General features: G+C 32.2%; 1 protein-coding gene across 5 annotated transcripts in view; it reads left to right on the top strand.

Moving 5' to 3' along the window:
* LOC126885284 (kalirin) overlaps window positions 1-15,441 on the top strand; it is a 1,143,465-nt gene that overhangs the window by 250,716 nt on the left and 877,308 nt on the right. The window lies entirely within an intron of this gene.

Here is a 15,441-nt window from a genome sequence, read left to right as displayed (position 1 = left end):
TAAATAATTGCATAACTATTATGTAATTTAACGGATAAAGCTGCTGTATGAAATTAACTGTTTTTGCAATTTTGTGTGGAAGAAAAAGTAAGAGCAAAATAATATTTAAAGTTGTATTTCTCACACTTTATTACAAAATTTAATAGGGATCTAGTATAAAATACAATAATACACTAAGTGGCAAAATTAACGGAATACCTTAAAAATGGGACATTTTAGATGTCTCGAATTTTCTAAACCTGTTGTCCGATTTGAGTGATTTTTTTAGTATGTCATAATGTTATTATTTAAGAAAATCGATGTATGTAATAATATTGTTGTTAGACAGGTAAATGTCCTTTTATACCGGGTGTAAAAATTATACTGTGTTTTTTCCTTAAAGTTCGGAACAACCTGTGGAATATTCTAGCATATAAAAAATATTCAAATTAAAACTGAATTGTAGCCTTCGGCTTTCTTAACATTTTGTTTTTTGATTCATTCGCTTATGTTCGATAATAAAAGAACTATGTAATGTACCCTCGGAGATCGGTGGAAAAAATTTACACCCAAAATAACAAAATTCAGTTTGGCAACACTGTGTGAATGTTGATAGTAACATATCCTTTTTAAGATAAACAGAACTGTAATTTAGTCCAGATAAATTAATATATTTTTGACAACAAAAATGAGATTTTTCAACCAAATAATGTTTCAAATAATGATGTGCAAAATAATTTTTAACTGATTTCTGCTAATGAGCTTGCTTTTTTGTCATTAAAGTAGAAAAAACTTTAAAAAATTATTCTTTATAATCATTATCGTCCAGTTCTCGTCTTATTATTTTCACTGTACTAATATCCGTCGACTAATTTACAATGATTAATGAGATGTTAAAACATTTTATCCTTAGCGGCTTCTGGAGTGTCTGAGACATATCTAATTTCATTGATAAAATGCGCAGTCCCACCGATTTCCACTTGAACCATACTTCTATATTACAAATGAGGTATGCTATTTGGCCTTCATCAATATCATTCCAAATCTCGAGAGCTACCGTGTCTACCTCTTGTATGGTTCTAGGAGGTGGAAAACGCTGTCGTAGTCTTCTGCCAATTATGTCCCACAATTGTTCGATCGGGTTCAGACACTTTTTGTCTGTTAACAATTTGAGATCTATTAAATTGTTAATTTTTCATAGCCTACTTTAGTCTTATTAAACTAAGCAGAAAATGAGGATTTATTGATGAAAAAAGTATAAACTTTTTTATTATCCAACCTAAGCATCAAAAAATAAAATGTTAATAAAGTTTAAGGCTACAATTGAGTTTTAATTTCAATATTTTATATAGCTACAATATTTCACAGCGTGTTCCGAACTTTAAGGAAAAAACACAGTATGGTTGTTACACCCGGTTTAAAATGTCATTTACCTGTCTAGTAACAATATTATTACATCGATTTTCTTAAATAATAAGGCTGTAACATACTAAAAAAATCATTCAAATCGGACAACAGGTTTAGGAAATTCTAGACATCTAAAGTTCCCCATGATTTTAAGGTGTTCGGTTAATTTTGTCGCTTAGTGTAGTACAAAATTATAATGATGTTGACATTCTTGAGAGACAAATTTAATTTGTAGCGCACTGTGGCATGTTGCATAACTGATAATACTTAAAAAAAAACGAAAATTATTTTAAGCTGCATTATATCTCCCTTGGGCCATCACTCCTAGTACAATATTGAACGCATCTGCGTTCCTTGGCCGGTGATGTAAGACGGCTGGTGGCCAGTTGAGCGAATCTTCTTTTTGTTTATTCTTTGGCTAATCTGCGTACCAGTTTCTTCCATTCTCCTCTGTTTATTACTTTATTTTTCACTTCCCCTCATTTTAAGCCGATTCTGTTGTGTTCTCTGGTTACTGTTTTCTTACAGATATTACCTGGTCTTGTCGATCGAATAGCTCAGTAAGACGAGCGGCTGGCCGCACTTCACTTTGCCGTGATGAATGCGAGTTCAAGCCCCAGCCAGGTCAACGGAAAATAAAAAAGGCTAACGCGTCAGTATAAAATTCTAATATGAATCTGAATCAGTACGGCAAGGGATAAGGGCTTGCGTATCGGTGACACTCCCCCATAGATCCCTGCCGGAAGGGTGTTGACGCCTAAATACCGGTGTATAAATATAAATTAACTGGTCTTCCTCTCTTTCTTGTCCCCTCATGTTGATATTCGAGTGATTGTCTTGTGGTGTTATTACGATCTTTCCTTAACGTATGGCCAATCTATGTCCATTTCTTCTGCTTAATTGTTGTTATTATACTGGTTTGTTTTGTTCTTTTCTATAGTTCTACATTCGTTATTTTATTAGGCTAGTAAATTTTTAGGATCTTTCGTAAGAGCGTCTGGTACATTTGGTCCAACTGAACATCTTGGCCAACTGAAGTCTGCGAAGTCACTTGGCAGACTTCAGTTGACCAAGATGGTTGTTTGAGGTTTCGGGTAGGGTCTCGTAATGTTCCAGGAAAGTATCCGTTAACATCGGTTACAAGCCTTTATAATTTTACGACATATATCCACTGTTTGGTTTTGGGACTATGTTGCAAGTACATGAGTTCACTGATGATGGACTGATAAGTCCGAAAACTGATAAGTCCGAAAACGTTCGTTCTGAACAAATTTATGTAATCCATTTGAATTTTTAATTAAATTATACCTACTACTAACGAGTTCTTACTTCGATATTACAGTTTTTTTTTATAAAAGTATTGCTACACCCTTTTCTTGTTTAGCATTTTCAGTTGTATTCCCAGAATACAAACTGCATTGTGTAGCTAGAGAAATTTGTAAGAAGTTTTGAAAATATAAATGTTTATGCAATTGCCGAGAAATTAAAATACACAGTTAATTTTTTGCTAAAGAAGTGTTATGCATTTATTAATAATATTAATGTTGGAATCGCTTTTCTTAAAATTCCGTATTTGACGTTTCGATTTCCACTTCGGAAATCGTTATCACAATACAAAACGATATATCGCTTATAACTCAAAAACTGTTAACTTTAAAGAACAGGAAAGGTCTCTTGCTGTTTTCCGGAACAGAAGAAAAAACACCTAAAAAATGTTCTCCTGGACAAAAAAAGATAAGTTTTGGAATTTGTTTCAAACAATAATAGGGATGTTCACTAATTTTTAAATATAGTTAAATTCAATAGATTATAAAGCATATAAAACCGTAGCAATCATAAAACTGTTTAAAAATGTATATTTTTAAGATAAATGAGTTCATAATGTTGATTTTCTTGGAGGCTAGAAAAACGGTACCCTGCAGCGACGCTACGGTCTGTGACGTCAGCAGTCGTATCGTCTTTGATCGACAACTACTTTTGTATACTTATTTACGAAGTGTATTTGAATGTGTGCAGTTCTTTACGTATTTAATTAGTAAAAATGAAACCAAATAAGTGGTGTTTTGTTCCTTGGTGTGTAAATACCTCTAAAAACAATTCTGACAAGATTTTTATTACAGTTCCAAGCAGTTCCAAGTACAGTTTCCAAGAAAACCAAGCTTTTCTCTCGCGAAGATCACTTCTTTATTGTAAGTTATGGATCTTATCCTAAATAAATGAGTTTTTAAATTAAGTACTCATTTTTACCCAATTCTATGATATGTTTTAGATTTAAGTTAGATTGGTTATAAAAAATAAACTATAAAAATTCTTAATACCTACAGTCGAAAACTTCGTATTTTGTACTTCTGAATATCTGTTTCTAAATATCCAGGCAAGGAAATGGGTTAGCAAGAAAAATTTTTACAACAATAAAAAGTAGGTACTCAGTTTATGATCTTTCAATTTGTCTGGAGGTTTAAAAGACTTGGTGGCCATAACATAGTAATAAAATAATTTATTACCGACAGACCCTATAAACTAGACATCATTTAAATTAGTAGGGCAAAATCTGGGGCAAATGCTATTTAAATGAAAGCTGTTCTGAAGCTATTTCCTTGTGGCATTTTTATGATTAATAATTATATGGGAAATAAGCCACAATTAAAATGAAAAAATAATTTTATTAACGTTTCGACGCCCAAATCGGGTGCCGTTGTCAAAATACAAAATATTACTAAAATAAACTAAAGTGTTGTTGCTAAGCAAAAAAAATTCTTCTAATAATTTATTTAATCTCACTCATTTATATTGGCAATTCAGACATATATTATACATTTTAAAGTAGAAGACTTTAAAATGATATTGCCAATATTTTATGAGTTGCGTTCCTGGGACGACTTACTGAAAGATAGTTCATTCGATTACATGAAATTAACCCCAACTCAAGAATATCCGTCATAAAAAATTATAGCATGTGATATGTCTTTAAAAAGACAACCAAATGCAACGACAGTAAAATTCTCGCGTTAGAGACTTCATAGTAAATCACAAGGGAAAACCAGGAAAAACCCTGTGATACTATCCCGACATCGTAAGTATTTGGTCTTACATTAATTTACTCTCAAAAAATAATACCAAATTCTGACTTGTAACATGTTTAAATTATAAATATTATTAATAATACTAGATAATATATAAGTAATACTAAAATATAAAATATGTACTAGCTCGATATTATTGACTTACTAATCTTGGTATTTTCTTTCTATTGACTTCCTCTTTCAGTATGGGTAACCACATCCTACTGCATTCTACCGAGGAATTTGCGACACAATTGGTTTCATTTAGCATAATTAGAGCCGCTTCTTTGATTTTTCTCTTTTTACTATCTGATTCTTTCAGGACTATACTTGAATCTCTCCACTGAACTCTATGTTCATTATCCCATGCGTGTTGACATATTTGAGATCTCTCAAATTCTCTATTTTTAATATAAGATTGATGTTCACTTATTCTAACGTCTAATGGTCTTGATGTCTCACCTAAATAAAATTGTTCGCATTCACAAGGTATTTTATAAATGCAATTTTTTGTTCTTTCTTGATCATTGTTAGGTTTAGTTTTAGATAGAATAGATCTCAATGTGTTTGTTGTTTTGAATGTTGTTGAAATGTTGAATTTATTTCCTATTGTTTTAAGTTTCTCGGATAGTCCTTTTATATATGGTATTGATATTTTTCTCGTATTATTTCTGGTGAATGTTGTAGGATCCCGTTCTAAGTTGTTCTGTTCCATTCGATCCAATCTTGACAATTCCTTATTTATAAACGATAAAGGATAATCATTTTTTAATAAAACAGATGTTAACAATTGTTTTTCTGCTAAAAAGGAATTTTCGTTAGAACAAGTAATTTTGGCTCTATCATATAAGGATTTAATGATTCCCTTTTTAACGTTGATGTTGTGATTTGACTTGTAATTGAGATATCTGTTGGTGTGTGTTGGTTTTCTATACACTTGAGTCTCATATCCAATATCCTTCTTTGGTCTAGCAATGGGCTCTTCTTTATCTCCATTATTGGCTAATATATTTATGGAGGATTTCGAAACTAATATTATTTCTAAACAAAATTTAAAACCCACAGTATGGTGGAGATATGTAGATGATGTGTTTTCAATATGGCCTCATGGATCAGAATTGTTGGATACATTCCTGAATATTATAAACGATCAAGAAGAGACAATAAAATTTACAATGGAAAAGGAATACAATAACAGCCTACCTTTCCTCGATGTTTTGATCTCAAAGAAGGATATTGGATATGAGACTCAAGTGTATAGAAAACCAACACACACCAACAGATATCTCAATTACAAGTCAAATCACAACATCAACGTTAAAAAGGGAATCATTAAATCCTTATATGATAGAGCCAAAATTACTTGTTCTAACGAAAATTCCTTTTTAGCAGAAAAACAATTGTTAACATCTGTTTTATTAAAAAATGATTATCCTTTATCGTTTATAAATAAGGAATTGTCAAGATTGGATCGAATGGAACAGAACAACTTAGAACGGGATCCTACAACATTCACCAGAAATAATACGAGAAAAATATCAATACCATATATAAAAGGACTATCCGAGAAACTTAAAACAATAGGAAATAAATTCAACATTTCAACAACATTCAAAACAACAAACACATTGAGATCTATTCTATCTAAAACTAAACCTAACAATGATCAAGAAAGAACAAAAAATTGCATTTATAAAATACCTTGTGAATGCGAACAATTTTATTTAGGTGAGACATCAAGACCATTAGACGTTAGAATAAGTGAACATCAATCTTATATTAAAAATAGAGAATTTGAGAGATCTCAAATATGTCAACACGCATGGGATAATGAACATAGAGTTCAGTGGAGAGATTCAAGTATAGTCCTGAAAGAATCAGATAGTAAAAAGAGAAAAATCAAAGAAGCGGCTCTAATTATGCTAAATGAAACCAATTGTGTCGCAAATTCCTCGGTAGAATGCAGTAGGATGTGGTTACCCATACTGAAAGAGGAAGTCAATAGAAAGAAAATACCAAGATTAGTAAGTCAATAATATCGAGCTAGTACATATTTTATATTTTAGTATTACTTATATATTATCTAGTATTATTAATAATATTTATAATTTAAACATGTTACAAGTCAGAATTTGGTATTATTTTTTGAGAGTAAATTAATGTAAGACCAAATACTTACGATGTCGGGATAGTATCACAGGGTTTTTCCTGGTTTTCCCTTGTGATTTACTATGAAGTCTCTAACGCGAGAATTTTACTGTCGTTGCATTTGGTTGTCTTTTTAAAGACATATCACATGCTATAATTTTTTATGACGGATATTCTTGAGTTGGGGTTAATTTCATGTAATCGAATGAACTATCTTTCAGTAAGTCGTCCCAGGAACGCAACTCATAAAATATTGGCAATATCATTTTAAAGTCTTCTACTTTAAAATGTATAATATATGTCTGAATTGCCAATATAAATGAGTGAGATTAAATAAATTATTAGAAGAATTTTTTTTGCTTAGCAACAACACTTTAGTTTATTTTAGTAATATTTTGTATTTTGACAACGGCACCCGATTTGGGCGTCGAAACGTTAATAAAATTATTTTTTCATTTTAATTGTGGCTTATTTCCCATATAATTATTAATCATAAATGAAAGCTCTTTGAAAATGGCGTCTTGTAATTATTTTTTTTAAATACCTCCAGAACGCTTCTATTTAGAGAAACCAAAACTGGTACGGCTATTTATCTTCCTTTTTTATCTTTAACTTTTAAGCCTTTTTGACACTGGATTATTAAATTGTGAGGCATTCTAGTAATAAAAGGTATTCTTGCTTTAAGTCGGTAGGATACACCGTTTTCTAGTAATGTCTATTTGAAAATTTTGTATTTTTTTAATGTGAAAAAAATTTTCAAAAAAAACTATGAAAAACTACACAAAACGAAAACTGGTACGTTTATTCCAGAGATGGATCTATTTCATCAATTGCGAATCTCTAATACCGGTCATATGCATCCATTTTGAGTAGGTCAGCGGTTATTTTATCGCATTATTTTTTGTCTTTAATTTTGAAACATTTTTGACACTAGATTATTAAATTATGAGGTATTCTAGTACTAAAAGTTACTCTTGCTTTAGGTCGGTAAAATACACCGTTCTTTTTTGAAATTTTTTTTAAATTTTGATCAAATTCAAAAAACGAAAAAATTTCAAATCGATTTTTCTAGAAAACGGTGTATCCTACCTACGGACTTAAAGTAAGAGTAACTTTTAGTAGGTACTAAATACCATACAATTTAATAATCCAGTGTCAAAAATGCTTAAAAGTTAAAGACAAAAAAGTTATGCGATAAAATAACCGTTGCCCTACCCAAAGAGGACGCATATGACCGGTACTAGAAATTCGCAATTTATGAAATAGATTTATCTCTGGAAGATAAATAGCCGTACCAGTTTTAGTTTTTCTAAATAGATGTGTTCTAGAGGTATTTCACAAAAACGAATTAAAAGGCACCATCTTAGAGCTCCAGCTCCCTTAGGAAGCCTTTTCGGAGTAGGTGATTTGAGTTAAACCGTAATATTTTGAGCCCAAGAATCTACAGTTGAAATATTTCCAATTATTAATGAAACACCCTGTATTGCTTTGTTTTATTTCATTATTTTTTATTTTGTAATAATATTGACGATTTGTGTAATTTCGGTAAACTGTATTTGTTTTTTTCCTACTCTTTGTACCTAAGCTTTGTCCATAAAATTGTAAAATTTTCAGTGACAATAAAGTATAGTGCTATTCTATTCTATACACGCGTTTTTGTTGCCTTTGTTGAACATTTTTTTAGCACTATCCCATATCAGTCGTGGAAAAGGGCCCCGCGACAAACTTTGCTTGTGGGCCCCTGTGGGGCTAGCTACGCCACTGATAGACAGGCTTTTTAATTTTCTTAATATTTTAGATAATTATTCCTAGGGTGTTTCTTAATGGTTTTACATGTTTAAAATGACTGTTAAATTTTTTGTGAACATCGAACATCCCTATTGTAGAAACAGTTGCTGCCTAAAAATTTCGCTCGGCATCTTTCACATTTGTTTAAAGGGAATATGTTTTAACTCCTATTCACAAAGAAACTGAATCAGAAACATTTTTTCTACGGGAGCTGCCTCACAATCTGTACTAATTGGATTATTTTGAACTGATACTCGTAGTTGTCCACTACAAAATAAAACAAAACAATGAATGAAACATGACGCATCCTACAAGTCGCCGTTGTAGACGCGGCCACGAAACGCGAAATCTCCGCGATGAGCGAGCGCGCACCATGGCAACGACGACGGCAACCTGCTTGCTAGCTCCCGAACTGCAACTTTTCTTGCTCCCGCCTCCTTCGGCCAACTGGAAACGAGGAGCAGAACAAGCAACAGTTTTACGCAACACCTCAATCGAAAACGGTCGAAACGTCGCGCACTAGATTCGCGCGCTACCGATTCAAATTTTTGAGTGAAAACGTTGATGTGGGGCAGTTTATTGTGAAAAAAATGTATAATGGATGTTTAATTGCCGCGAACGAGAATTATTATTGTAGTTTTATGTACAATTAAAATAGTGTCCCGATAAGGACTTTATTTACTAGTTTCAAAGGAATGTTTAATTCATGGTTCTGTAAGTCCAGTTTTATCTTCAGATTCTTTGGTTATTTTGACAGAAAACTGTTGTTTTCTTCAATGAATAATAATTTATCTTTTCTTAATCTTAAAAATCTTATAAAGGTTTTTGAGGGTTCTATGAGTATATTAACTGGAAAACCCTTATTTTTAAATATTAATAACTTTGCTTTTTTTCCTAATGGCATATAGCCTATATGATATAGGTAATACTGTCTATAGTTTGTTTTTACATCAGGAGGAGTACACTAAAAAGACAGATTCACTCCCAAGAAAGTTCCTAGAAATTTCACCAAATATATCTTCTTTTATGGTTGATCATATCGGCTTTCGACGGTAATCCATACATATTTAGATTATTGTACTAATACGTCGCTAATGGTAGGGGAACCCAAGCGGGGATTTTTGCAGTTACTCGAGCGCGTCAGATTATCATATGGGGAGAAACCTGGTACCCTACAGATGTACCTCTACCATATATTGGCTCTTAACACAGGGGATTTCGTTAAGGGGGGTCCGAAAAAAAATCTATCCTTAAAAAAACTCAAAATCGTCAGATTAAGATAAGGTACGTTAAGTACATGCAAAAGAGAGTATATTTCAAAAATCTGACGATTTGAGCCGGGCCTGTAAGGAAATGGGTGAGTCCCAAAGTTTCACAAGAAAAAAGCGAATATTTCGCGAAATGAATGACTGATCGAAAAACTAAAAAATATGTGCTCATATTTTTTAAAAATCTATCGAATGATACCAAACACGACTTCCCACGGAAAGGGGTGGGGGTTAAATTTTATATTTTAAATACGAATCCCGCGATATTTCGCGAAAAGAACATCAGATCGAAAACTGTAAAATACACTTATTCAATATTTTTGAAAAATCTATCAAATAGAACCAAACACGACCCCCCACGGAGGTGGGGTGGGGGATTACTTTAAAATCTTAAATAGGAGCCTCCATTTTTTATTGCAGATTTGGATTCCTTACGTAAAAATAAGTAACTTATTCGAAACATTTTTTCGAATTATGAATAGATTTATATATCGGAAAGCGTTATATAGCATTATAATCGGAAAAAACGATTGTTGGAAATGGACAATTAAATTAAAAAATGGCAAGCGCCCACCAAAATGGAAAACTTTACTTAACTTTTTTTGGTTTTAGGACCTACTCTTCACAACCCAATAGGTCCCCATAACGCTCGAGTGACTGCACATTTAGCATACTTTGCTCCCCTACTATAAAGAGTTCTAAAAACAACTGTTTTTTATGTAAAAGTCTAAAAATTAAAGAAATAACACAGAAATCACAAAAATCTCCAATATAACTTAATTAACTTATGAAATGCCTGTAGTGTCAAAATTTCATAAATGTCATTAGTGTCAAAATTTCATAACGGTCGAGTAAACTTGCCTGAGGTTGGACCAATTACAAAGAAGCATTACGGTGCGGTTTTGAATTACTCCTCATGGTTTAAAACAGACCATAACTACTTGAAATTATGGCAATTAATGAGTTTTTGAAGGGTGCTAAATCTCGGCTAGATCAACCAATTAGTTTGTCAGTTATTCAATTTTTTTAGCTTGTAAACATATTATGTAATAACTTTGATATTTTTTACGGCACGCGCTTGTAGCATGGCCTCGATTTTTGACCCTTCGCTTCGTTATCGAACGTATTCGCTTCGTATACGAAGCTAATACGTTCGATAACGAAGCGAAGGGTCAAAAATCGAGGTCCAGGCTCACTGTGAAAATCGGTGAAAAAAACACAATCGTTAAAAATATATCTTCTTTGCGAATCTTTGAAAGAGAACTAGTGGATGACGGACTTAACGAACAGAGTCTATTAAAAATGCGATAAAATTTCGAACTCTATAGACTATACACTTTTTGGTGATGCAGATATCGTGAAATCAAACCATCAAAATAATAGGTCTATCTAAGATACGCGGATGGATGAAAGTGATCCTTCTAAAATAATACTAAATAGGCTGGTGAAGAAGAGGGGAGTCACCTAAACTCAGATATCTGGACGAGGTCAGTGAATATTTTAGAGAAATTGGAGTGAGGGGATCGAGAAGACAGACATTTGAAAGGGAACAATGGAAGAGTGTTTTGAGTCAGTTACAAGACTCGCGAAGGGCTGTAAAGCCAATTAATGATAAGGATCAGTTGAACAGAAATGTTGAGGTCTTTTATTGCTTCATATAATTTATTTCTTATTACGCTATTATACGCTGCATTGAAACGAGGAGCCTTCCAAGCAACAGTTTTGCGCACCACCTCACTCTAAAACGGTCGAAACGTCGCGTACTAGATTCTCGCGCTACCGATTCAAATTTTTGAGTTGGAAACACTGGTTGATGTAGGACTATTTATTGTGGAAAACATGGTAGTTTAATGGTGTTCTTTAGATTTTATTGGTTCAGTGGTCGGCAAACTTTTTAGCCAAAGAGCCAAATATGAACATTACAACAATTAAAAAAAAATTGGGAGCCAAATCTGCTTGTTCAGCAAACTTTTATTACGCTAAATAAAACTAAAGGTTCTAGTCAGTCGGTTAAGATAGTGAAAAATGCTCCTAGCGATATTCCAAAAATAAAAGAACCACATGTTCTACATCAAAAAGCATTCGACCAAAAAAATGTTTAAACACCTAGCCCCATCCATAACCCCCCAAAAAATAAAAATGTGTTTTTTCGTTTTTTGGCGATATCTTCGTTTCTAATCATCGTAGAAACTTATATTTTCTTTCGTTTTGTAAGGTTTTATTTCCTACAAAATTGTATTTTTTACAAAATTTTTGGCGCAAAATCTAATTTTTTTTAATGTTGATAATGTGTAGAACCGAAAAGGGAAAGAACAGCAAATAGTCCAGGAACCGAAGCTTTTCACCTCGCAATTTTTACAGAATGGATCGATTTGCTTGAAAATTTGAGGATAAGTAGTGGATAGTGCAAGTATCAAAATCTATATGATGCCGAGAGGCGCTTTTACCACGGGGGTGGTTGCCACCCAATCTCGTGGGTGGAAATTTTGATTATATTTTGACCGAAAAAGTTGATAAAAACGTTCATTTTAAGCAAAAAATGTACTATACATTTTTTTGATAAAATTAATAGTTTTCGATTTATTCGCTACAATTTAATATTTAAACATTTTTTCGTATCTCTGATGCTAATCTTTCTATTCTGAAGAAAATGGCATTTTTTGCCAAATTACAAAAATTCGTTATTCGCTTTAACTGCATTGTTTTAAAAACTAATCAATCTAAGCCAGTCAAACTTCTGGAATATCTTAATATGTAGTACATAAATAAAGAAGAATGAATAAGGCCAATGACTAAAAACACCGCCAACTTACATTAATATATTCCAATTGAATTTCTCCTTTTTTTTTCAAAAAAATATGTCGATTTTTTAACCGTAACTTTTTTACTTTTTATCTTAGAAAGTTTTGAAAAAAATAATTTTGTAGGTTTTTACAAGGTGTATAAGGCTATTAATATTAAATCCTTTTAAAATCCTCAGTCGCAAAAAGAGGTGACTTTGAAAGGATTAGTAAAGGTGGTTTTTGCATGTTATTACAAGTTTTAATTGTCAACAGATCACTCAATTTTTGCCTTAGAAAAAATTTTTACAAACCATGTTCTTGGGAATTAAATAAGCTACAATTTTATATTTAAATATTTTTTCGTATCTCTGATGGTAATCTTTCTATTCTGAAGAAAATGGAAATTTTTTACCAAACTACAAAAATTCGTTTGCTTTTAACTCCATATTTTTAAAAACAAATCAATCTAGGCCGGTCAAACCTCTAGAACCTATTAATAAATACATAAATAAAGAAGACCAAATAAGGTCGCTGACTAATTTTAATTAGGGTGGTGAGTAGAGGGAAGCTTCCGATCACTTTTTCGCTGAAAAAAATAGGGACTGACATTCTTTTTATTATAATTCACATAATTTTTGAGCTAGAGACTATTTTTTATTTCTAGAGATAGATATTTTTAAATACTCTAAATTAGTTTGAACAAGTTATCCTCGAAAAATGCATAGTTTTCCCGTCTTTTGACTTTGAAACTACAATATTTAGCATTTGGCAAAGAAGAGCTAACATATAATAAAGTATAGCTCGATTACTCTTAAGGAAAATTAAAAAAAAACGGTTTTGTTTTTTTTTTTTAACAACGGAAACTTTTGAGTTATTAGCAGAAAACTGATTAAAAACATTGATTTTTTCGATATAAAACTAACACTTCCGATAGCGAATAAATCGATTACTATTAATTTTATCAAAAAAATGTATAGAATATTTTTTGCTTAGAATGAATGTGTTTATCAACTTTTGCGGTCAACATAAAATAAAAGATTTCCACCCCCGAGATGGGGTGGCAACCATCCCCATGGTAAAAGCGCCTTTCGGCCTCATATAGATTTTGATTCTTGGACTATCCACTACTTATTTTCAAATTTTCAAGTAAATCGATCCATTCTGTAAAAATTGCGAGGTTTTGTCCTATTTTAAGCTTCATTACTTGGACTAAAAGGTGAGCTTTTTTAGCTGATCATAAGAATCAGGAACATTATTCCAAGCGTTGAAAATGATCATGTCGTCCTTCTCCAAGTCATTCAAAGCAGACCACTTCTTGTGTTGTGAATATTTTTTCTTCTCCTATATTTTCAATTCAACACAAAGACGTTCGCATTTAGAGCGCCATACCTCCTTGTTTTTTAAATCCAGAAACTGTATTTCAAAGCTATTAATGCCAATTTCAAAAGGAGAAAATTTCAACTCTGCTGTAGCATTAAAAGGATTTTTGACAAATGCTAAAGTTTGGATAAAAGCTAATTTATCAGAATAAGATGTAATGTTTTTCCTACCAATTTTTATTAAGAGGAAACAGTAGCGATCAACAGGTGGCTAAAACGCGTTCCAAGATTGTGGCTGTAATTTTGAATATTTCTTCGAGATATTTGGTTACGTATTCGTAATATAATAAAGATTGGCGGTACAGAGCCGAATTTGAAAAATATATTAATATGTGGAAATTACTCTGTAATTAAATACAATATTAAAAAAACGAGCCTGTACCGCCATTAATAAAAACAAAAAAATACACTTTCTTCAAATAAACTTTTTTATCCGATGCCTAGATTTTGTGTCATTTTGGAACTATTAAAATTTTTTATTTCATTAGTAGTTCCAAAATGACACAAAATCTAGGCATCGGATAAAAAAGTTTATTTGAAGAAAGTGTATTTTTTTGTTCTTCTTAATGGCGGTACAGGCTCGTTTTTTTAATATTGTATTTAATTACAGAGTAATTTCCACAAATTAATATATTTTTCAAATTGGGCTCTGTACCGCCATTCTTTATTATATTACGAATACGTGTGCCAAATATCTCGAAAAAATATTCAAAATTATAGCCGCAATCTTGGAACGCGTTTTGGCTACCTGTTGATCGCTACTGTATCACCTTAACGGAAAATATTATTGCGCTTTCCGTGGATATTTGTGCCAGAGCTGCACCTAAGGAGCCAAAGAGCCACCCACATGCGGCTCCGGACCCGCACTTTGCCGACCACTAGTGTAGTGGATGTTTAATTACCAAGAACGAGAATTTATTGTAGTTTTATGTACCGGGTGTCCCAATAAGAATGGCTCTCGGCCATATCTCAGGAACCGTTTATAGCAGAGCTTTGAAATAAAAAATTTTATAACAAAAGTTGCCTCAGGAAAAGCCTGGAAATTATTCTCATAATTGTGGGTCCACCGCTAGAGGGTGTAATTGAATATCAAAAATTAAAAAATCAAAATTTTACAAAATTTTCCTAATGAATGGGCATTGAAAATCCGGTTATCGTATTTTTCATATAATTCTGCGCATATTTGATTTCGCAAGTTTAGGTCTACCTTTGCAAATAAGAGGTGGAGGTGAGTGGGAACCTTGTTATGAAAAAATGGCTGTAAGTCCGGTTCTGTTAAATCAAATCTTGCAAATTTGGTCTTGTTGAAAACAGATCTTTTCATCAATGTAAGAGTTATGATTTCGAATCAACCTACTAAGTAATATGCCAGCTATAAGGCGTTATTTAATTTTTTTCAGAAATCTAGTTTTCTTTGGAAAATATTAAATACAAGTATGCATTTTTAATCCTACATTATAAAATTAGATTAAATTAGCAATGGAATAGCGAAAACTGCATGTCGATGCCTTTCTATCTCGAGATATCATACGAAACGTGTAAATTTAAAAACATAACTACTGTCACCGGTAAACGAAGTTAAGGAAAAGTAGTGTGTTATGATAAAAACAAAGAAACATTTTCCAGA

The sequence above is a fragment of the Diabrotica virgifera genome, chromosome 5 (genome assembly GCF_917563875.1).
Source record: "Diabrotica virgifera virgifera chromosome 5, PGI_DIABVI_V3a".
NCBI classification, from domain to species: domain Eukaryota; kingdom Metazoa; phylum Arthropoda; class Insecta; order Coleoptera; family Chrysomelidae; genus Diabrotica; species Diabrotica virgifera.
The sequence above is the reverse complement of the archived record's forward strand: the minus strand, read 5'-3'. Positions and strand labels throughout refer to the sequence as shown.